Consider the following 22,470-nt stretch of genomic DNA (forward strand, 5'->3'; position numbering starts at 1 on the left):
GGAGCTGAGTCGTGATGTTTGGGAGCAGCCTGCTGAAATAAAATTTTAGTCAATAGACTGAAAAAGTCTGATAAAAAAGGGGTTTTGATACTAAAACTGGTCAGGAAAATAAAAAATAACTTATAAATAAGTAAAACTATAACAAAAAACAAATAAATGGAGACCAAAGTTTATTTTATCACTGCTCATTGGGAGCAGGATTTTAAGAGGGCTTGAACATGAAACTCTGTTAGAGAAGAGTACTAAAGAGTGGCACCTATGGGTCATGGCGTCTCCATGACAACTGTTTGTTTTAAATCATGGAGGACCTTTGGCTGACACTTTGCAGCCATGCAAACAAGGGAAAACTGTCTTACTGCTGCTCAAATGGTCATTCTCAGGGTTTTTCTTTACACATTTACCTATTCATTAAAATCTGTTTAGAAAGAATGACATACTTTGGTAAAATCTTAGTAAACTAGAACTTTGACATGCAAAAAATTTAAAAGGTGGTCAGTGTTTTATAAACTAATTGTTTGCTACGTTACCTTTCTCCATCAAAGTGAGCGACTGTCAATGATGTAACCCAGGTCTCACTCTGTATAAATTTAATTTTGATTTTATGTTGTTTTGAAACAGCAGAAAGCCCTGGAATTATATGCTTATTCTTATTTATTTCTCATTAAGCCACTGTGTAGACTTTGTAGACATGATATACCTTTTTTGGCTGGTGAGCACGGCACAAATTGCTGTAATGGATTGGATTTGGCCTTCAGGTCTTGAGTTTGACAAATGTGCTCTAAAATGTCCTTTTTTATTTTAGAGCACGTCCTCATGTGCTGTTAAATATATAGTAAATATAAATAATAAGATGGGAAAGTGTGGTTGGAGCATTGAAGTTGCTTTGTGACATTATAACACCTGTTTTGCTTTTTAGAGATAGATGATCGGCCAGGAAAAGCAATCAGTGGTTCCCTTTTGTAACTAAAGATCCCAGACATGGTGGACCATTTTAGGGTCGTCATCTAGCAATGGTTCAACTCTCCAAAGGTTTCCTAATGTCTCTAAACCTCCCTGAAATCTGCCTGCTCCATTACTTAAAAGATTTTCATTGTCAGGATTTGGTTGTGGTTTGAGGACCCAAATGCAGAGACAGTGAGGCAGAGGTGAGTTTTTGTAGATTTAATGAGAGGTAAACAAACAACTGAGGCAGGAATCTAAAAATCCAACAAGAAAAAAGTTAAACCAGAAACCATGGGACATCAGGTGAAAACAATCATGGGAAGGAAAAACACTGTAAGACGGTGTAGGTCGAAGTTTGACGAGGAACCAGCGCTGAGGAACTGCACCAGGAGTGTATTTATGGGAGACTGAACAAAGAGAGGACTAACAAGCAGATTGGGAGCTGGTGTGAACAGAGCAGACTGGAAAGGAGTTAGGGAAAAAGGAGAACACTAGAGGGCAGCAGAGGGCAACAAATAAAAACCTGAAAAATAACCAGAAAAGACAACAAAATAAGAATGAAACCACTAAAACTAGAAAACATGGTTTAAAGTAAAACTGAATACTCAAAAGAAAACGTAACAGAACCAGGACTGTGGCATTCATTACATTTCCAGTTATTTAAATACAAAGAAGACACGTTATTGTCAATATTTTATAAAAGAAACATTTAAACTTGTAACTGTAAGTAATTTGACACATTAAGCCTTTTGGGAAACACACAATTTATTTGTGTTTCAAGAAATGAATGAAAATTGTTTGACCATAAAATAGGAAAGATTGGAGCAATATTCAATTTTGGAGAAAAGGGAGGATTGTTATCCCTAAAACAAACATAACATGGTAATGTGATCACATACTGCTTGCCAAAGAATAAAGGGAATTTTGCAGTCTCTTTTTATATAGATGTGTAAAATGTAATTAGCTGATTGGACACATTCATTTCTGTTTCAAGCTGTTAATATATAGAAAGAAGCTTTTAGGAAGAAATTATAATAAGAAAATTATAAGAATTACAAACATCTTGTAAGTAATGACCAATAGTAATTTTTACCTCACTTAATTTTCCAGCTTTTTGTCCATTTATTTAAAAAGGCTTGAATAATCTGTTTGCCAGAGATCCGAATCTGAAAACCTTCCCTATGTTTGCTATGATTGTGAGAAGATTTTTTTTCTTATTCACCATATGCAATAAAACTAATAACTACTTCCACTTTCTTTATGAAATCACACAAACCAGCATGTACTTTGATGTTTCCTTCCTGTAGCTCAATAAGATTTAGATTAGTGCAGGAAACATGTAAATTGATGCAATGATGTGGATGATCATGTAATTGCCCCGAGTTATATTTATACCTTTACTATCTCTATAAAAGGATTGTATCTCACTTGGAGCTTGGAGAATTGCAGTTCTAGACATAAATATTGCAGTTCAGGAAGTCCTTCGAGTTATTTCACCACATAAACACAATAAAGTATTGATTTTTTTTTTTAGTTTTGCAGGATATAATAAAATGTGGACAGGCAGTAGTGAAATCTTTTTTTTTTCTCATATGAATGTGTTTATTATTAGTAATTTTATCCAGTACTGTAACAGGATCACCATTAAACGTGTGAAATGTGGGATTAAGCTTTTAAATCTTATATTCATCGTATAGGACTCTATTGATCAAAGTGTTTGAATATGTTTTGAACTCTGGTTGACTCTAAGTGGTTTGATCGCGGTAGTTAAGGCGGGGGGCCGCCAGGGGCCACATATTTGGTTTCCCGTCGCCCCGCACCTCCTGGCCAGAGGAACAGCTGTGGATCCGTGAAGCCAGTTCTGCCTTTCGGTTAAGTTTCAGTAAAAGCCCAACCAGGAAGAGCAAACATCCAACACACAGAAACAGAACAGTAGAGAGAGAGAGAGAGGGAGGCAGCGCCACCGACCGTCCTCTCCGCTCCGCTCCTCCCCAGCTCTCCCAGTTCGCGCACCAGTCCTGACTCCCCGTCTCGCCGCCCTCCTTCCCTGTGGATTCACTCGACGCTTTTTTATTAGTATTATTTTTTAATGTTTTAAGTCTCCCTCCCCTTGCCTCTGCCTCGCTAAGAAATAAAAAGCACCTCCTCTGCTCCTGGATGTGTGAAGTTGCTCCGGCAGCGGAGCGCGGAGCCCATTTTTCCGCTTCGTGCAGCAGAAGCGACACACGGAGGAACCGCTGCGAGCCTCCCAGCGCTCCACCAGGACCAGCCACCGTGTGAGTAATACACAACCCGGACTGCAAACATGTGTGTTTAAATAAAAATAATAAATAAAACATATCTATAGAGGAGAGAGTGTGCCCTTTAGTTGGTATGCCTTCGGGTGAAGCGCTCCCCTCTCCTCCCGTATTTGGAGCCTGGCTACTTCCACTCCATCCTGCTCTATTCCTGGGCCTGCCTTTGCATTTTTCTACACTCTTGGTGTAATTGCGTGGATTTGTGCATCGGTAGCCCATCCAGATCCCTGCTGCAGAGACAAACCCGGACCTAATGTTTCCTCCTCGGTGCGCCAGGCTGCGGGTTCAGCCCGAAAATATGAAGTAAGGAGCGCCCGGCTGCCTCACCTGGACGCTTGATTGTTTATTTATTGTTTGTTTTATTTCTGCGTGGCGGGGGATTGCTGCGATTGCCCAAACTTGCAGTTAGAAGCGAGTAGTTGCGGTGTAATACAGGTGTAACAGGGTGGTGGATTATTCAGGCTGCTGATTATCTTTGACTCATAAGCCTCTGAATGATGACGAGCTTTTTGTTTTGTTTATGGAAAAGTGATTTTTCTTGGATTTGTTTTTTTGTGATAAATCTGTAATAAGTGCCCTTTATAGGGCACTCAGTGAAACACTTTGAAAATCAACATTTTAAGCAAATAGGGTTATTGGAATCCAGGACAAGACCTCATTACCTTTTGTAACATTCAAAAATATGGATATTTTGATGACAAAAATTAATGTAATAAGAAATGTCAACTTGCCCAAATAAAGAAACACATTTTTTTTTTGGTACAACATAACATTTGAGGTTAATGCTGATACTGGTACTTACATTTTTCAGTTTATAAACCTAGATATAATGTTAACTGGCTTATTAACTAAACTTTTTAACTTTTCAGTTGGCTTTATAGCATTTAATTGACTTAACTTTTTTTTAAACCTAATTTACAGCAGGTAATATATCATTCAAGGGCTCTTCTAATTGGTCAAATGCCAAAATAAGATCTACAAACATGTAGACGTATCTTTGCTGAATGGCTGGATATATGTCTTGTGCTTCTAGACCTCACTGAGGGATGGAGGGGACTCCATTTGTAAGGAGTATGCAAATGATCATAAATGGTATCTTTCCCTATAAAGGGTTAAAAACACCCAGATTGTAGTAATGGGTACACATCTCTTATTAAAAAGGAAAAAAAGTACTATTTGACATTTTCTGATTGTAAGAGGCCCCTAAAAACACCTGCCTTACTTTAAAGAGCATGATATCTTGTCTTTTCCAATTAGAAATAATGTATTTTGCCTTTTTGATGCACATATAGGTAAAAGAAAGTTCCTAAAACATTTAATGAACTTAAAAAAGTAGTAATCTATCTTTGCTCTTCTTTATAACTTACTATTCTGCTGGTATATTTCCTCACTTCTTTTAGCTTCACCTTGAGGAAGGGAAACCTGTCATCTGTGAAGGTATACTGTAATTTACAGGCTGGCTTTAAAAATCTGCCTGTAGGGCTGTTACCTCACAGGATGGTGGTTTTAAGGTTTGAATCCCCTGCCTGGGAAAAAAAAAAAAAAAAACTGTAAGTTCTCCATGCTTGGCCTGGCTCAGCTTCTAATGAGCTTTGATTTCTGATTTCCTTTCCAAAGATATAAATCATACAGTTGTCAATATGTCCGTGACCCAAGCAGTCATCTGCAAAACAATGATCTTAAACAGTAGGAATGGACAGAGGTGTAATCCTGATCTAAATCTCAGATATAAATAAAAAAAACAGCGCACAGAGTGGCATTTTGTTTATCTTTTTGTGTATTTTTGGGAAAGTTGCATTTTTTTAAAGGTCACTGCTAAAAACGTTTTTAGGCACTAAAAAGTCATATTATCCATATTAAACCTTAAATGAAACATAGGGATTTCCTGCAACATTTCATTGCTTTCAGAAATGCACTGCTGGTCTTTGATTGTTCTCTGCTTTGTAATGATGACAGTCGCAGTCTGGTGTTATTATGCTTGGGGGGGGGAAAAAAGAACTACAAAGCCCATAATACAGCAGCTCTGTCATTAAGGATTTATTACTGTGTATTTAACCTAGCCTGTGAACCCTTAATGGCATTCTGCTCTTTAAAGTTGCTTATTGTAGTTTGTTTAAGGAATTTAAATGAACAAGTTTGTGTTACCCTATTCATTATCAGTCAGGTTGTTTTTTTTATCTGAAAGATAATATTGGAATAAGTTTAGAGGTAAAAAGAAAAGCAAAAGAAAAGAAAGCCATCATACTGTAGCTTTTAAGCCTTTGTTACATTAAAACTACAAACATCTCGTTTTATTCAATTTAAAAGACAGACCAACAGCAAGTAGATCATTGGTGTGAATTGGAATGAAAATATGCATAGTTCTTGAAATATTTTACAAATAATATCCTTGAAAGCGAGGCCTGTTTGAAATCAGTACCTGAAGGAGAGTCTATTGTCTACCAGCTTTGCACATGATTCTGAATCTTTTTTTTCATTTGCAATAAAAGTTTCCCTCAGTTTGATCTTGCAATGTGTGAAAATGACTCAGGAAAATGATGCTGATTCTTAACTAGGGATGGGGATCGAAACCCGGTTCCATCAAAGACCCGGTTCCACTTTTTTCAAAACCCGAAAATCAATAACGTTTGGGCTTATCGATACCACTATCGAGTCTGGTCGTTTTTTTTTTTTTCTCCCGGAGGTCCTATAACATAATTGTGTGTCCCTCGAGTCGCGTCACAGCATTTAAATCTAATCAATCCAATCACTGCAGCATGTCCACCAATGTTTTGGAATGAAATTGTAAGCAAACAGATATTAAAAGTAAAACAAGTGAAGTCTGGCACTTAACTTTGCTCGCGACTCGAGAATGGCTGAACGGAAAAGACTCCTCCTCCTCCGGCTGCTGCCGCCGCACCACAGTCGGGCCCGTCTTAATCATCCACTCAGAGTACCACTGGTAAGCGCACAAAGACTTTGTAGCTTGTCCGGTCAGTTAAAAATAGTAATTGTGAAATCCGTCTTGTAATCGGAAGCATACAAGCTAGTTAGCTTGAAAAGTAAATAAAGTTTCAGACGTGCTGCGTGATGATGTGTTCAGATTGGCTCAGTAAAACGACAATTATGTTATCATGATGAGTTCAAGTGTAACGTAAAGAAAACGGGAAATTTAGTTTTTGGCGAGAAACATGAGTAATACAGTTGTATATTGCTCTAATTATTTTAGAATATATAATTAAACTACTGATGCCAACATTTATTAAAAATTACATTTAATTTAAAATACAATTATTTATTTGTTAAATATTTTCCTATTCACTAAAAACATGATTTAAAGTGACAGTAGACAATACATTAACCAACAATTGTGAAAATATATTTTAGTTAGTTTTATGTCATTTCGAAGTGGCCTATTACATTAGCCATGTTTATTGAAGGCTAGAAACGTTTTTGTTATGCTCACTTGTTAAGCAATAAAAGCAATACCAGTTCTGTTAAAAAAAATTTGTTGCATCGTCTTTCCACCAAATAACAGAAAAGTATCGATAGTGGTATCGATAAAGACTCGGATCGATAAGGAGTATCGATAAAGGTATCGATATCAATAAATATTAACGATCCCCATCCCTATTCTAAACTGGAATTTAATCTGAACTTGGACTCGACCACAGGTACAAATGAACTCGCTCTGATCCAAACTGTTAAAAGGTGAACTTCTACCCCTGTTTCAGGGTTTTTAGAGCCTAAAAAAAGGTTTTCTAGACTTTCATATTTCACATCTACTTTGCCCAGCTTCTCTGTTCTTGCTAATAACTGCATTCCCACAGCATAATGCTGCCACTGCCATGGGTGTCTTCGAGGGAATTTAGGTCATTGGGTTTAATTTTGTCCTCATCTAAGCAGAGCACTTTCTTCTACATATTAGCGTTCTGTCATATGTGGCTTGATGCAGACGACACTTAAGAATTTCTTTTGACTCTTTGTTGTGCGCAGGACTGGTATTGTTTTGTCAACAGTTACCATGGTCCTCTAGAGTGCCTCTCTGAATAATACTCTCATTGTCTAGTGTGTTTATTAGCGTAGATCCCTATGTCTTATTTGGTTTTAGGCAATGGTTTCGCCTTTTCAGATTGATTGAGCAGCAGGACAAAGCAAGATGTTAGAAATAGGATATTGTTTTATAGCTTAATCCCACTTTAAGCAAGATTCATAATGATATTTTATAAATGATTTGTTTTTAAATGTTTAAAAGGCATATATCAATTCCTTCCTGACCCTACCACCTAACAATAACATGCTACTGGGTTTTTGTTTTCACAAAAAAACAGTTAAATAATTTAGAAATTTGTTATAACGTAAAAAAAAAAAAACAATGTTTAATTATGACTTCTTTTGGATAATATGAATATAAACTAAACAAAAACTTAAAACTAAGTGTACATATGTGGTAAAAAATATAAATACATTGAAATGAAATAACATTTTTAACCAAGTACCCTTTCCAAAAGCCTCCTTAGTTTCTTTTAAGAGGAAAGAATAAAACGGAGCTTTAACACATAACATAGGCAACCTGCTAGCCAGAGGAGGAGATCTTCATCCATCTATAAAAGAGAGAGAATTTAATTAAAGTATCTTTTAAAATTGAGTCAGTTTTTGCTATATTTAAATAAGTTAAAGTGCCTTCCTGTGTTTGCCTTGAGCAACGTTTCTCTGACTGAGTCTAGCTTTAGAGATTCATCGTTTGGAAGCTGCTTAAACTTCTCAACCTTTCATAGTTCTTGTTGGGTACAGAGCCGCTAACGCATCTGTGGTTCCTTCTGGTGTGAGTCAACAATGTAATCTGTTTGACACTTATTTATATATGCAGATGATCTCCGTTTTGCTGTTTTAAAACAAATGCTTCTCCGTCCCGTTGCTCGGCAACCTGTAGATACACCGGACGGGGCCTGCAAGGCTCGGCCAGGACCTGTTATCCTGATTGCCGTCTGCCTCAACAACAGGCTGTTATTAAAACTCTGTGACCATGAGCTTTTATCGCTGTCTTGCTTTCTGAAATCCACACTGAGTAAATTTGTGTCCTCCCTGTCAGAGATTAGATGGATCTCTAGCTGTCTGCTCCTTTCCTCTCCTCTAACCAGAACTGTTAGCTGCTATACACCATATATTCTCTCTAGTTTCTCCTCTGCAGGTTCTTTCTCTTTTGTTGATTGAGGACTAACAAAGGGAGCTCTGATTGATCAGTTAGCCATCTTTATCAGCAAATCTATTCATTTAATTGATTTCCACTGAAAAGGCTAACTAGAAGAGACAGCTCTGCTCTCTTACCAGAGAACATTCATGCTTTATTTTATACTTCAATCTTTTTAAGGAAATATTAATTAAAATTCCTTTGAAGCAGGATTCTAATGGGATGAATTTAGGGTAATTCACTCCGCCAGCTGTCCTTTTCATGGTATTTATGGACAGGATATCAAGGTGGTTGTGTTGAGGAGGAAGCCTCGTTTGGCTACCTTAGGGACCCATCTTTCTGTAGACGTGCTTTTGACTCTCGGGGTGGGCTGAAGCAGCGCACAGCGGGGTGCAAAGCAGCTGGAAAGAGAGTCAGCTTCACTAAGTCTGAGGCCACAGTTCTCAGTGTGTTACAGGGCATTCGCAAACAACTGCTTGAATGCAATATTTATTAGAATATCACATTTCAAATGTCAAGAATTCATACTTTATATATTTGATATATTCATACTTTTAATAATTTGTCCAGTCGGTTGGACTCTATTCTCACTAAGTTAAGAAAATGCTTTCCATAGCAGTTAAAAATTAAGTATATGTCTGATACTGATCAGCTCAAATGTGGTTAAAACAATCTATTCATACATTGTTTGAAATGACTAAATACAATTTCAGCCTTTTCGGTCAGTCAGGATGAGCACACTTTTGCTTTATTTCCCTTTTAATCTGTAATACACCGGTTTGACATGTTTGGTATCCTTCACCAAGATTCTCACAATAGTTTGATGCAATTTTGGAGCATTACGTGGCATACAAACCTGACTTAGAGCAGTTTTGTTAACACCTTTCCTCTAATACATCTTATCCCTGAATACAATCTGACTTATGTTGCATTTGGCATGGTGGCTTCTTCATCCCTGAGCGGCCTTTCAGCCCATGTCAGTGCAAGACTAATTTCTTTGCTGATAAGGATACTCTAACAGAACCTTAAATCAGGACATTTATGAAGTACCTGTGTTTAAATGGGGATGTTACTCGGATTTCACAAAACATTTCTCACTGAACAGTATTCCCGTTCTTACTGAAAAGTACAATGACTGGAACTTCCTATGCTGTTCATATTTTGATCAGATGGAGGAACTTTTAGGTATCTGGAATTTAGATTAGGAGGTCTGAATGGGGGTCCTTATGTTTTTCTCTTATCTTTATTACAAAGCAGTTTGTTTGAAGGTTTGCCTCATTATAACCTTCAGGTGTGGCATTTAATTAACTTTAGCCTATATCGTCATCATTTCAGATTATCTATTAGCTAAACAATTAAATCATATGTAAATTCTGAATTAAAATAATTTGACTAAATCCCAATATATATATATATATTTTGACATTTGGCAAAAAGAAATAATTAGGCTAACCCTAAGGTTTGGTCTTACCTAACATGAGACAGTGAAAGAAAGCAATACTCTATGATGTATCTTTTCATATTTTTTAAGTTAAACAAATTTTCAAATTTTCATTTGAAAATTGTAATCTTGAAATTTGTGACATCATGAAAAAAAGTTAAACAGCTGTTCCTCAGGTCATGGGGATTTTACATTATCTATCTCCTGTTTTAGTCATTTAGCAGATCCACACTCAAGTAAGCAATTGAGTTCTGTTATGCAATGTGGAGGCTTAACGTGCAAATGTCATATTCAGGTCAGATGACACATATAAACCATAGAAACCAAAAACTTTTATCACTTAACTGCTATTTTAAACAAAGCAAGGTGCAGCAGATGCAAGTTTACACCAATATCAGATTCAGTTTCATTTGTCACCTCAGAGACCTGTCACCTTTTTGTTCTCTTAATGGTGCACATCTGTACACTATGCATAAACAGTTACCATGGTTACAAAAGTTAGACAACCTGAGTCATGAATCCAACAGAGGAGGTGAATCTGAAATCAATGATGGACAGATGTGGAGTCTAAATATCTGCCAGTTTCTTTTTCTTTTTTTTTAATGCGAACTGACCTGACTCAGCAGACGAGATTGTTGCTCCCCTGATGTTGCCTCAGATCTCTTCGTCCTCCTCATCACAAAGCATTTTGAAGTATTGTCTTTAGAGCCTCTGTTTCGAGTATTGAAGAAGCTTCGTGGTGCAGATTTTAAAGCCAAGCAAAGAAAAAAGGTTCAAACAATGAGTCTAAGAAGAAGAGAGGGTTGGATTGGTGTCACTGCTGAGAAAAGCAGTGACAGCACCATTTATTGCCTCCTTTAGTGAAGATGGGTAAATCACAGAAAATGCATTCTTGCATGCATAATTTCTTAGTTAAAAAGTATTCCAGCAAAACAAAACAAAAAACAAACAAGCTTAATTTATTTATGTAGTTGTGGGTAAATTAAATCTTTTATGTTCACACAACTGGTGGGCATGTAGATCCCATTTATGAATAATTTCAGCAATCAGTCCATTAGAAATAATCCTCTCTGATCTCAAACTGGATGGCTGGTATTAAAAACATTTTTTTTACCCGTTAACTGACTGCATTTGCAGGATAGTGATTCTAGTCTTATATTCACATTCAGCAGCAATTGATAAAGTAATAGCAGACAATAGGGGCTGTAACAACTGTGGGGAAAAAAACCCATTTAAGAATATATTGATCATCAAGAATTATTATAGGACTTGATTTAGAATTGGATGTTTTGTTAAACACAGTTAATATTCCATTTAATGGTTAGCACTTTTTGCTGGACATCCCCAGAGGTGAGCATTAGAGATCATTTACCTTGCTTTTCATCCTGCCCACTGGTTATATTAAGATGGATAAGTTTTTATCCAGTACGGGTGATAATGACTAAGAGAAATGTGCCTCCATGACATGTCATATTTATACTTTGGAAGAAACGGTTATTGGTTACTAATGACAAATTCCATGAAAGGCTAGAAAAGATAAGTATGAAGAAGTTCACACTGTAGATTGTCAGCCTTTTTGTTTTGGCAGGCATATATTCAACAAAAAAAGCTTTGTTTTTGATTAGTACACATGCAAAAGTGTGGAACTAAAGGGCTGAACTCCATGTTCCAATGTGGAATGTTTTAGAAGCAACACCAAGACACAGTGGTGTTTGGACACTCACTTTTTACTAGTCTTTTTTTTTTCCATTCATTTTGTGACCAGTTTTTTTTTTTTTTTTTTGCCACATTGTCTATGGAAAAAGAAAGGTGGGCTGCCCCAATGGTTTCAGTCAGTTTTTTGATACCCATTAGGTACTAACCTGAAACAACCACAAGATGCAAGTAAACATCACCTATAGATATAAACAAAAATAACTAATTAAAGTCCAAATCCAAGCCATCAGACACATGAGCAAACATTGGTTCTGTTTCTGGTAAAATCCGTTGATTATCTTAGACAACTTTTTTTTTTTTTTTTTTTGGTTATGCGTTTCCATACAGCACTTCTATGGTGCATTCAAGCACAGGTCTAATGTTGGATTTCTTTGTTGATTAAATGGACTTTTGAGTTATTTTAAGTTTGTTTTTGCTTTTAATGTCATCACAGACTAATTCTTTATTTCCTCATTAACAACCTTGACTTTTTTCACCACTGATTTTTGATCTTTCTCTGTGTGATGAAACGAACTGAGCTGAATACACTGCAAAAAATTGAAATCTAAAGTAATTTTTTCTTAGATAAGTAAAATTTTCTTGAATTGAGGAGGTAAGTAAGACACTTTGCCAATGGAACAAGATAATTTGCATTTAAAATAATTTTATTTAAAATAGTCTTATTTCAGGTGCATATTATGTAATTATCTGATTTTAGGAGTAAAAATACCCTTTTTATTGGCAAGTCATCTTATTTACCTTCTCAAATTAAGGGTTAATAAAATGTTCTTCAGATCTGTTGCAAAAGTCGGGGTCTGTTGCTGTGCTCACTTAAGTGGGAAAAAAAAGTTAAATGCCTGCTTAAAAATACCCTAAAACATTTGTAGAATAGCTAAATTCTGTTAAAGACAAGAATTTGCGGTAAAAAGAGATATCCAGAAACCTGACGAATCATCTTGTCTCTTAATAAAGCCAAAAAGAAGTTAATCGAAAATGCTAAATGTTTGTAGAGTTTTACAATTCTGGCTTAAAATCCTCTAAGTGGATTGTTCTTTCAGCTAAGGAAATGTAGGTCTGTATTAACTAAGTTAATGACTATACAATTCTAGAATGAGTTGACAATTTTCTTAATTGATTTATTAGTCACAATTAATTGTTTCAGCCCTAGCCAACACAATTGTAACCTATGATCCAAAAATCTTAATTTGGGTAAATTCAAAACTTAATGGTCAAAAAAATTTCTTCGTGGTGGTGGGGTTGACCTAGTGGTAAGAGCAGTCGGCTTGTACTCTGAGAAGATTGCAAGTACCCGGTTTGATCCCCACAGCCTGGGGATAAATTTCTCATTATTATTATTGTTACTAACTGAAATAGATCATAACCATTTCTTTTATCTTAATCTAAAGCTTTATCTCTTTATATCAAACTAAACAATTTATACAAGGGATGAAGTCTGTACCTAAATATAATATATTTATTGAAGGTGTTTTATTATTAAAAAACGGTGCGTTGGGTGTCAGAAAATCCAATGTTGAGCAGTGCCGTGCTTTTTTTTCTTTTTTTTTTTGTGGTTTTTATGGGCTTTTTGTTGAAACATCCACTTAACAGCGGCGTCCACATAGCATAATTTTGTTCCTTCATCTGTATCGACGTCTGTCCTGGAATGGTGATTACATTAGCGGGCGTGGTTCTAGCAAGTCCAACAATCAGGAGCTTACCTGCAGACAGTGGGTGCAGACAATGTTGCTGCTTGTGTAACTTTTAACCTATTGTTTAAGAAACCGGGAAACGATGCACACATGCACACAAGTCAAATTCTCCTGCGCACCCTCTCGAGGAAAAAAATACCTGTTTATTTTTATTTTATTTCAGAAGGATTGTACAAGTAAAATTTGTGTTAATGGTTCCTTTAATGATTTTCTATTGTGACATCCATAGTAAAATATTCAGAGATCTTAAAAGAATATGAAGCTAGCATTAATGAACCAATAAAATTAGAAGTGGTGGGGAATTTTTCATCTTTATATGCTGAGTAGATTAAAGGCATGCTGTAAAATCTATTAACTTATGGCTTTCAAACTATTAAGCTTGTCAGGAACCAGAGTATTTTCTAACAGAATGTCTTTCTTTTTGTCGACTCCATTTGATCTCAAGTGAAGCCTTGAGAAACTGTCCAAATGTGAGTATAGCAAAGGAGTCCTGGTGCGTCTGCTGTTTGATGCCCTGAGAGCATCTAAGGCTCTGCTTTCCGACCAATTAGAGACAGGGCACAGGGTGATTGATCTTCCCATAAATGGGAAATTACTTCCTGAGGATCACCAGGCCCAACTGTGTTTAAAGAACTAAAGAGCATTTTGGTCAGAGAGCATCCACAGAAGAGAATAGCATCCAGGGGAGGTTTCACCATGAAATATTGAGCAGCATTGTGTTTGGGGTTTGAAATCACACTGGAGGATGAGTGTTTGATTGGGTCAGCCTCACACTGGAAATTGTTGATTGAGTGATATGAGAGAGGCACTTGGAAAAAGTGGAAGATAGCGATTGATTTTTCAGGTGCCAGAGCCATTTATGTGGCAGGATATTTAATGAATTTTACTGGAACAAAATTAAAAGCATCCTTTAAAAAGGTCCTCTGAGACCTGAATGTCGCCCTCAACCTACAAGGTCACACAAGCAAAAAATAACGGAAAGATGGAGGATATTTATTTTCTGAGAAGACTCCTATGTTCCTAGGAGTTTTTACTGTGAAACAAGCAGCAGGGCTCTAATAGTGTTTCTCCACCAGCTTTGGAAAATTTTGACCATTCTTCCTTCCAATGCTGCTAAAGCTCAGTTAGGAAGAATGTAGATAATTTGTCATGTTGCTTTTTGAAGGCATACCTGTAGATTTCCACTTTTTTTTAATTTAAGCTCCACTTTTACCTTCTTTTAAAGGCCAGATAACCTAGATCCAACATTAGCTACCGGGTAAATACGTCCTTATTAGCTCTAACGTTTCTACCTATTCCGATTGAAGGAAAGCATCCCCACAGAATGATACTGCCACTACCATGGTACACTTAAGTGGGCTTAGCATGATGCCATGTTGATTTTCTGCCACATAGTTATTTTTAAAAGTTTTTTAAAGAACAATTTTTCAGAGAGCAACTAGTTGAACAGTTGTTTTTTCTACCTCTATTTACATGATAAAACCTAAAAAAGCAATTGGAAAGCACAGACCTCCACCAAGCAGCTAATTTCCCCCCATACTTTGACCTACACATATAGCTAAAACTTGAAAATGATCTGGATTAATTTCAAATGTTAGTTTGATTTTATTGAACCAGAGATGCACTTAATACAAACGATTCACTAACAAACAAAATCTGCTTATCAAGACTTCGAGCGAGGCATGGATCCCTTTTCTTTTTGTGTTTTTGTCCTCAATATACCGTATTTTCCCGACTATAAGGCGCACTTAAACGTCTTTTTTTTCCCTCAAAATGTGCGGTGCGCCCTATGGTGCGGTGCGCCCTATGTGTGTTGTAACTGCGACTTTTGAGACCACCTCATTGAGGAGATGATGAAAGAGTGGCTGAATGTAAGGAGACCAGGTATTTTTTTTTTCCACTCATCACCATCACTGTTAATATGTAACTCCATGCGTGCCCATCTCACAGCTGATGTGAAAAACATGGGGAAACAAATTAACCCTGTGCTCGCTGTTCAACCGCTCAACATCGGTGTGAACCGGACCCAGCAGGTGCAGCAGAAGCAGCGAGTTTACATGCAAAGTAAATGGTTGATGCGCGTATAGGTGCAGCAAAAGGTCCTGCAGCGCGTTTTGAGCAGCAGGAGCGTTCAAGCATCTGCCAACGCGCTGCTGCTGCTCGAGATGGAAAAATTGAAGTTTTGCTGCTGGACGCGCCGCATCAACCAATCAGAGAAGCTGATCTGGGAGCTGACAGCGAGACAGACACAGCGCTCTGATGACATATGATATTAACGCAAATGGAAAAGGCTGGATGGATGAGGAGATGATGAAAGCGTAGCTGAGGGAGGTGTAGCCTATGTGAGGAGACCAGGTGGTTTTTTCTACGCATCACCATCGCTGCGTGCCCATCTCACAGCCGATGTGGAAAAAAAGGTGAATCAAATGGATACTGTGCTCGCCGTTATCCCGGGGGGTCTGACAAAGGAGCTTCAACCGCTCGACATCAGTGTGAAGCTAGCCTGACGTAGTCCGACTCAATTCTAGGCAGAATATGAGTCTGATACTGCTCCATAGAGCTGTGATTATGGGGCGTGTTTCGAACGAACCAGGAAAAAAAATGCCTCTGCACTCAATTGGATAGACCTACAACCAATAAGAGCAACGGAGTGCGTCACGTATGTTAAGCGAGGCATAGTTGTTGTCCACAAAAATCAAAGCGTGCAGTTTCACGCCTATAATAAGAATATGAGACTTGATCGCGTTTCTCTGTTCCTCTTTTAAAATTAATTTGCTGTCCATATCTTCTAGAACAGACATAATAGCAGAATCTACTCACCTCAACTCTCCAGCGGCAGCCATTATTGTTGTCACCCAAACGCGCATTGGTCACGTGGTTGATTACGTTACTGTTTGTCATCTGTCCATCATCGTATAAAGCCCGCCCTGACAATTTGATTGGATCGCCTGACAGTGGGCTTTAATACTCGCGCTACTATGGAGCAGAGCCAGACCGAACTTCCCCGACCTCAAACTTTGTGGGCGGGACTAAGTTCGGAATGGCACCCAGGCTAGTGTGAAGCGGCCGTTCAAAGTAAGGCTGCGAGCGGCGTGGGAGCGATGGATGACAGACGGAGACCACAGTTTCAGGATAAGTGGAAGGCAGCGCCGGGCAAGTTACGCCACCGTTTGCGGATGGATTGTAGATGGACTAACGTGTCTGCTGGCTCTGTTGTTCAAGCTTTTGCAAAAGCCGGCATTATTTCTGAGGAGCTGCGCTGCACGGAAAGTGACTGACAGCGAAGAAGGGGAAATTTTAGCGCAGCTGTTTTATTCAGAAACAGAGGATGATGACTTTGATGGGTTTGATTAATACTTTGTAATAAATACATGAATAAAGCACAATCATACTCAGTTTTGCTCCCGCTCTATTTTTCTACCTGAAAACTTAATTCAACAGCAGCCTCTGGGCGGGTCTCCTCCTCTTCACCGCGGTGGCTGGCAGGTGTTTTTTCATCTAAATAATCTAAATCTTGCAGCTATATTTGCTGTGATCAGTGGGAATAAAGTAGTTTTAATATGTTTTTAAGTGAGAAAGTCCACCTGAAAACTTAATAATTGCAGTCAGTTCATCCAGATTATCTATTTCTGTCGGAGGCGCTCAGACCCCCATATACCAGCGGTGCGCCGACAGGAGAAATCCTTTCATCAGCAGCCTCTAGGCTGGGCAGCCTCCGGGTTCATGCAGTGGCTGGCAGGTATTTTTCATCTAAATAATTTAAACTGCAGGCACCCATAAAAGCGAACATATTCCGTCGGCAGGTTTCAGGATTTTAAGTTAATTTAGGAGTGATCACAGCGCTGTGTCATCTGAGATGTGTCTGTCTCACGGCCAGCTGCCAGGTTTGATTAATACTTTGTAATAAATACATGAATAAAGCACAGTCATACTCAGTTTTGCCCCCGCTGTATTTTTAAATACGCAGTAGAGGTATTTAAAGGTAGTAGAGGACATGTACCTGTATATAAAAAACGCGCCCTATAGTCCGGTGCGCCTTATGTGTGTGTTAAATACAGAAATGGGACACATAACAGAGACTGCGCCTTTTAGTACGGTGCGCATTATGGTCGTGAAAATACGGTAACAATTCTTGACTTGTTGAGTCCGATACTGAGGCTGTCAATACTCACTGCTGCCACCCTCTGGTTCAGGGTTCAGGGTGCTTGTTCTGCCAAATATCTCTATCTCACAATGTTGAAGAACCCTTAAAAAAAGAAAAAGAATCCTGCATCCAAATTATTCTCTGGATCATCAACAAAATTGAACGGATTATTTCTTGAATGTCTTTAAAAACCATTCATAGCTTTTGAAGTAATCCTGCTTAGAACCAACAAACTCGACCAAAAACATAACCTCCTTGGCCGGGATATTGACTACAATGTTTGCAAACGTTACTCAAGTCTCAATTTAAACAAAACATACAAAACAATCATCTAGTAACTCATCAAACTAAACAATAGCAATGAATAACAAATGGAGAGAACAGCAATGCATGTGCTCTCGAGGCATTGCTGCATATACATCCAAATTTATCTTACCGTGTCAGTCAAAAGCTTCCTGGATGGGAAGCGAAACTTCTTCAAACTTGGAAATAGAGACTGACACGGGAGTGGATTTTCACTCCTGTCCCGTCCCACTCCCACAGAAAAAAATTGTGTCCCGTCCCGATCCCGGGCCAGAGTAGAAATCTAAATCCTGTCCCGTCCCACTCCTGGTGAAATTACTTCCATTCCCATCCCGCTCCCATTCAGAATGATTCCCGCTCCTGCACCACTCCCATTCTTGTTGTCTTCAATAAGATTTCACTTTTTTCAAACTTTTTGAAGTCGAGTTCACCACTAACTGTTGGTCCCTCCATTGTTGTTTTTCAGCGCGGATGAAAAACTCAGAGCAGAAGCACTGTTGGTTTTTGGATCATGTAGTTTTTTTGACTCGCATTATAGTGTAGGCTTCAAGGATAAAAACTACAAAATGGCGGCGCCAGTACTGGATTTTTTTTCTTTCTATTTTATTTTATTTTATTTTTTGCATCGATCCTAGTTTTTTTTAGTTACTATTGGTTTGCTCCCGCTCCCGTCTGCTCCCGTTAATGTTTAATCCTGTACCGTCCCAATTACGTGATCGTTACTAATACTGACTCCCATCCCACGGGAAATTTCAGCCTCTACTTGGAAACAAAGTCCTGTGGATTGTTGTTTTTTTTTTTTACTTTTTTGTTATTACTAATCCTGCTCCTTTTCAATAGCTGAACACCCATATATTTGACTGATACCGGTACATGAAAAAAACAATATTATCAGCCAAAATATATCAACCGGCCAATGTATCAGTCTATCTCAGCTGTGCTTCCATTGTTGGTCACTTTAGACATATGAGCAGTACCGCCATATCATCTAAGATCAGGATTTTGTTTTATAACCCAAAGCTGCTTTTAACTTCTCAAGCTTTTATCCTCATCTTTCCCAGCAACTCTACATGAACAACTATCCTGTACCTGTTTTTTTTTTTTTACAATCATAAACGGCCAGATTATCTTTTGCAGGGAGATGGCAAGGGCATCATTTCCTGAAGCCATTTGGTATTGTAAATATTTAGTGAGGAGGGGCACTGTGCAGACGCTTTAAGATCACTGATTCTGTTTCAGACTATCTGAACAACCTGCTTCCCTGCAGCTAAACCTTGCCTTACTCCTGCCAGCTTCACACATGGACTCCTCTCATTCAGGCAACACAAGCCCAGTCAGATTGGGGCGGACAGAAACCGACATGTCTGAATAGTCCTGTCAGCATTCGACTCTTAAAGAGCTGTCAGTACAGAGAAGTTGTTAACCTATAACGTGTTCAAACTGCAGACAAATATGGATTGAATATGGACTTTAAGCAGTCTGCAGCTTTTGTTTAGTCCAACACAGATTAAACTTAAAAACACAAACTGGTGTAATTGTCTTTTATGCTTAACAATTGTACGATGACAGCAGCTGTATCTCTTCACATCTCTAACTAGAGGGGAATAGACCATCATGTGGATAAGAATGCATGTCAATTGCTTGTATGGGGGAGGATTTCATTATCCTATTGAGACTAATTATGGAACATAAGTGCCTAGAACAAAAAGCTCTTTTAAAACTAGAAAAAAATGTTTATTTCTGTGATTTTTACGCAAAAGTTTTTGCTGTGGCTTGAAAATCTGCATGTAGCTCATAGCCTGTTAAAATGTTTGCTAAGTACAGAAACATTTCCTTCTGAGCTGCCATAGCAGCTAAACTTGCCTCATAATTAATAAATATTAGCTTATTATTTGCTGGGATAGACACAGAATCACAGCTTTATATGCTTCTTCTAAAATCACTCTCGATGTCAGTGCGGCAGAAAAACAGGGATATCTCTTGACTTCGTTTTTTAAGGAAATTGTTACGTTACAACCACCAATTATGTATTTTATTGAGGTTTTTCTATATATATTCCCTATTCAGTGTTTCTCTGTCAAATCACACATTAAACACGTTAGTTTTGATGACATGATATTGATTTAATGTAATTTTGCATTAAAATCATGCAGCAAGATGTATCAGGTGTTTCTGAGTTATTATTCGTCAAACAGGCTTATTTTAACAAATATTACAATTTAAAGCTCCACATTTAATAGCTCCATGCTAAAACCCATCTCTGTGTGCTGATGTCAGAGGGAGAATACTTTTACAGCTAGTTCTACATTTTATAATGAAGATTGGTGAAAACATTGCTGGGTTTTCCAGAAGATGTAGTCTGGAATTGGTTTATGTGGCGGAACAATTGTCCAGTTTGAGCTCAGGTAGTGATGCTGAGGAGTAAGGAAGCATCACACACCGTTTTTTTTACATTTGGCCCTTGATTTTACGTTATTACATCATGTTCTACTCACCCATATGAGTCTTGTGTCATTTGGAGCCGTTCTGAAGAAATTCAGTTTTGTTAAATCCAAGTACCGTCTTCCTATGGGCGATCGACTTGAAGGCACAAACTAAACTGTTCATAATTTATTCTTTATGGTAAGACAGCATTCATAACATGTAGGCGAATCACTGTCCCCCAGACATCTGCGGTTATATTTTTTAATATTTATATGTTTTAAAAACAAAGCGGAGTGTGTATGACGTCATCCCCGCATGCAGACTGGAGTTGTGACAGGCAGCCCGGGCCACAGGCGGCTACGCTCTAGCCCTTATATTAATTTGGCTAGCTAATCTGAATCGTTCAATTCCATTTCAAGAGCGAGATCATCTGTGGTAGTAGCACTAGACATCTTCCAGGAGTGTGAGTAAAACTAGCTGCAGTTCAGCGGACAGGATGAATGAATGGTAGCCGGCACATGGTTGAGTAGAACATGATCCAATAACGTAAAATCAAGGGCCAAATATAAAAAAAAAAAAAAAAAAAACGGCGTTCCCCTTTAAAGGTCAGAACCATCCACAGCAGATCTAGCCTTAGACTCAGACTATGAGCTGGAAGGTGGCAGCTAATATGACGCCCCGATAAAAAACATACAGAGGAGAAACACTGCTTTAAAAGCCTCTGGTACAGATAGTATAACCAGTTATTAATTTATAAGATATGAATTAGCTTATAATACTTTAACTGAATCCTCCACCGCTTTTACAAGAAATTATCTACTATAGTCTTAAAGGCATAGCTAGCGACTCCACCCTTACTTCTCTAGTGTTGCACTGATACTGATACCAGTATTGGGCAGGGCCCCGATCCAGCACTAAAATGGTGGTATCCGTATCGGTGAGTACCAACAAATAGGGCACTGATACCATTTTGAGAGCCAAAACTTTATTCAGCTATTGTCACCCGTTCCAGGTAGGCAATAAAAAGTTCTACTGGATTCACTTTGTATTTGTATTTTTTGCTGCTTCACAAAGGTAGGCAGCTGCTTGACAAAGCCATGATGGCACTTATTGTACATCCAAGTAGTATGCAGTTCTTCATATATACACACATCAATTTCAAACAGATGGTATCTGTATGGTATCGGCCAATACTGCACAGCCAGGTATTGGGTATCGGATAACGGGGCCAAAAAAATGGCATCAGCGCAACACTAGTTCTTACAACTGCCAGCCAAAAAACAATATGAAACCACAAACCTATAAAAGACCTAATAAAGAGTGCAGAACCATCTAGGCTCTGATTCGGTATTACAGAAGCTAATAATTAGTCTTAGATGATCATCTGGAACAGCAGCAATCTATTATTTAAGCTCCACATCAGCCTCCAATTCTTTTCTGAATATTTTAAAAATTTCTCTTAATTCAACAACATCTCAGGTCGGAGGTGAAGTTGGAAGAGAAGCGCTGGGAGTGACATTAGCAGGTTCTTAATCATAATCCACCCGTCTCTGGCTCAAACATCGGCTAATGTTATCGCTCTCCCCCGGATAGACCCACTCTTTGCGCTTCTGTTTTACAGAAAAAAAGTATATCTTAAAATGGTCAGAGCACAGAAGGAAGGTCTCGTTTCATTTCTGCTGTCAATTAGAACCGTGAAAACAAACCATGTTGCTTTCTGACAGCTGTTAGACAGTCTTTATAACTATTGCCTTAAAGTACATATATATTTTCTCACCAGCGCTCTAGAAGCATTTCTCTTCAGGGCCTGCTAGTAGAAATCTCTCTCTTCTTCCTATAAAAAGCATCTACTACCCAGCTGGTTTTTGCCGTCTCCACCCACTGCCTTTGCCACAACACAGAACAGATGAGCCTTTTTATTAAGAGTCCAACCTTACACAGCTCAAATGAAGCTTTTCAAATTGGGGCAATAAACGTTGCATTATTACATTATGAGGGGAAAAATATGCCCTGAACAATGAAGCGTAAGAAAATCTATTCCAGTAGAAATGTGCATAAGATGATCTCTTTAAATGCAGTTAGTAGCAGGTTCGACTGCATTTCTGCTTTGAAACTTAATAATGGGCCGTCAGCTTTATAATTGTCCACTTATGTAAAAGCAGCTGAGTGAAGCTAATAGAAATATAACATTACCATTACTTTTCCTGGATCGTTTTGCTCCAGAACCCCAGACTCTTGTTATAGCTTTTAAGTAAATGTGCTGAATTTCAGTGATAATCAGTAAGTTCATGGATTTAGACAAACATCATACTGTCTGTGCAGCTTTATTAAACAGTTTGGGTATC

The 22,470-nt window shown here is 38.1% G+C and overlaps 1 protein-coding gene across 2 annotated transcripts in view; it reads left to right on the forward strand.

Moving 5' to 3' along the window:
- The window catches only part of LOC119784162 (bromo adjacent homology domain-containing 1 protein), a 53,281-nt gene that overhangs the window by 18,120 nt on the left and 12,691 nt on the right, over positions 1–22,470 (forward strand). The window contains exon 1 of one of the 2 annotated variants that reach the window (XM_038286096.1): positions 2,783–3,218. The exons of the other annotated variant lie outside the window; for it this stretch is intronic. The gene's annotated coding sequence lies outside the window, so the exon portion shown is untranslated. Of the gene's footprint in view, positions 1–2,782; positions 3,219–22,470 lie in introns of those variants that run through there. 2 annotated transcript variants of the gene reach the window in all.

Source organism: Cyprinodon tularosa, unplaced genomic scaffold, assembly GCF_016077235.1.
Source record: "Cyprinodon tularosa strain WSP-4 unplaced genomic scaffold, ASM1607723v1 ctg22, whole genome shotgun sequence".
Classification (NCBI taxonomy): Eukaryota; Metazoa; Chordata; class Actinopteri; order Cyprinodontiformes; family Cyprinodontidae; genus Cyprinodon; species Cyprinodon tularosa.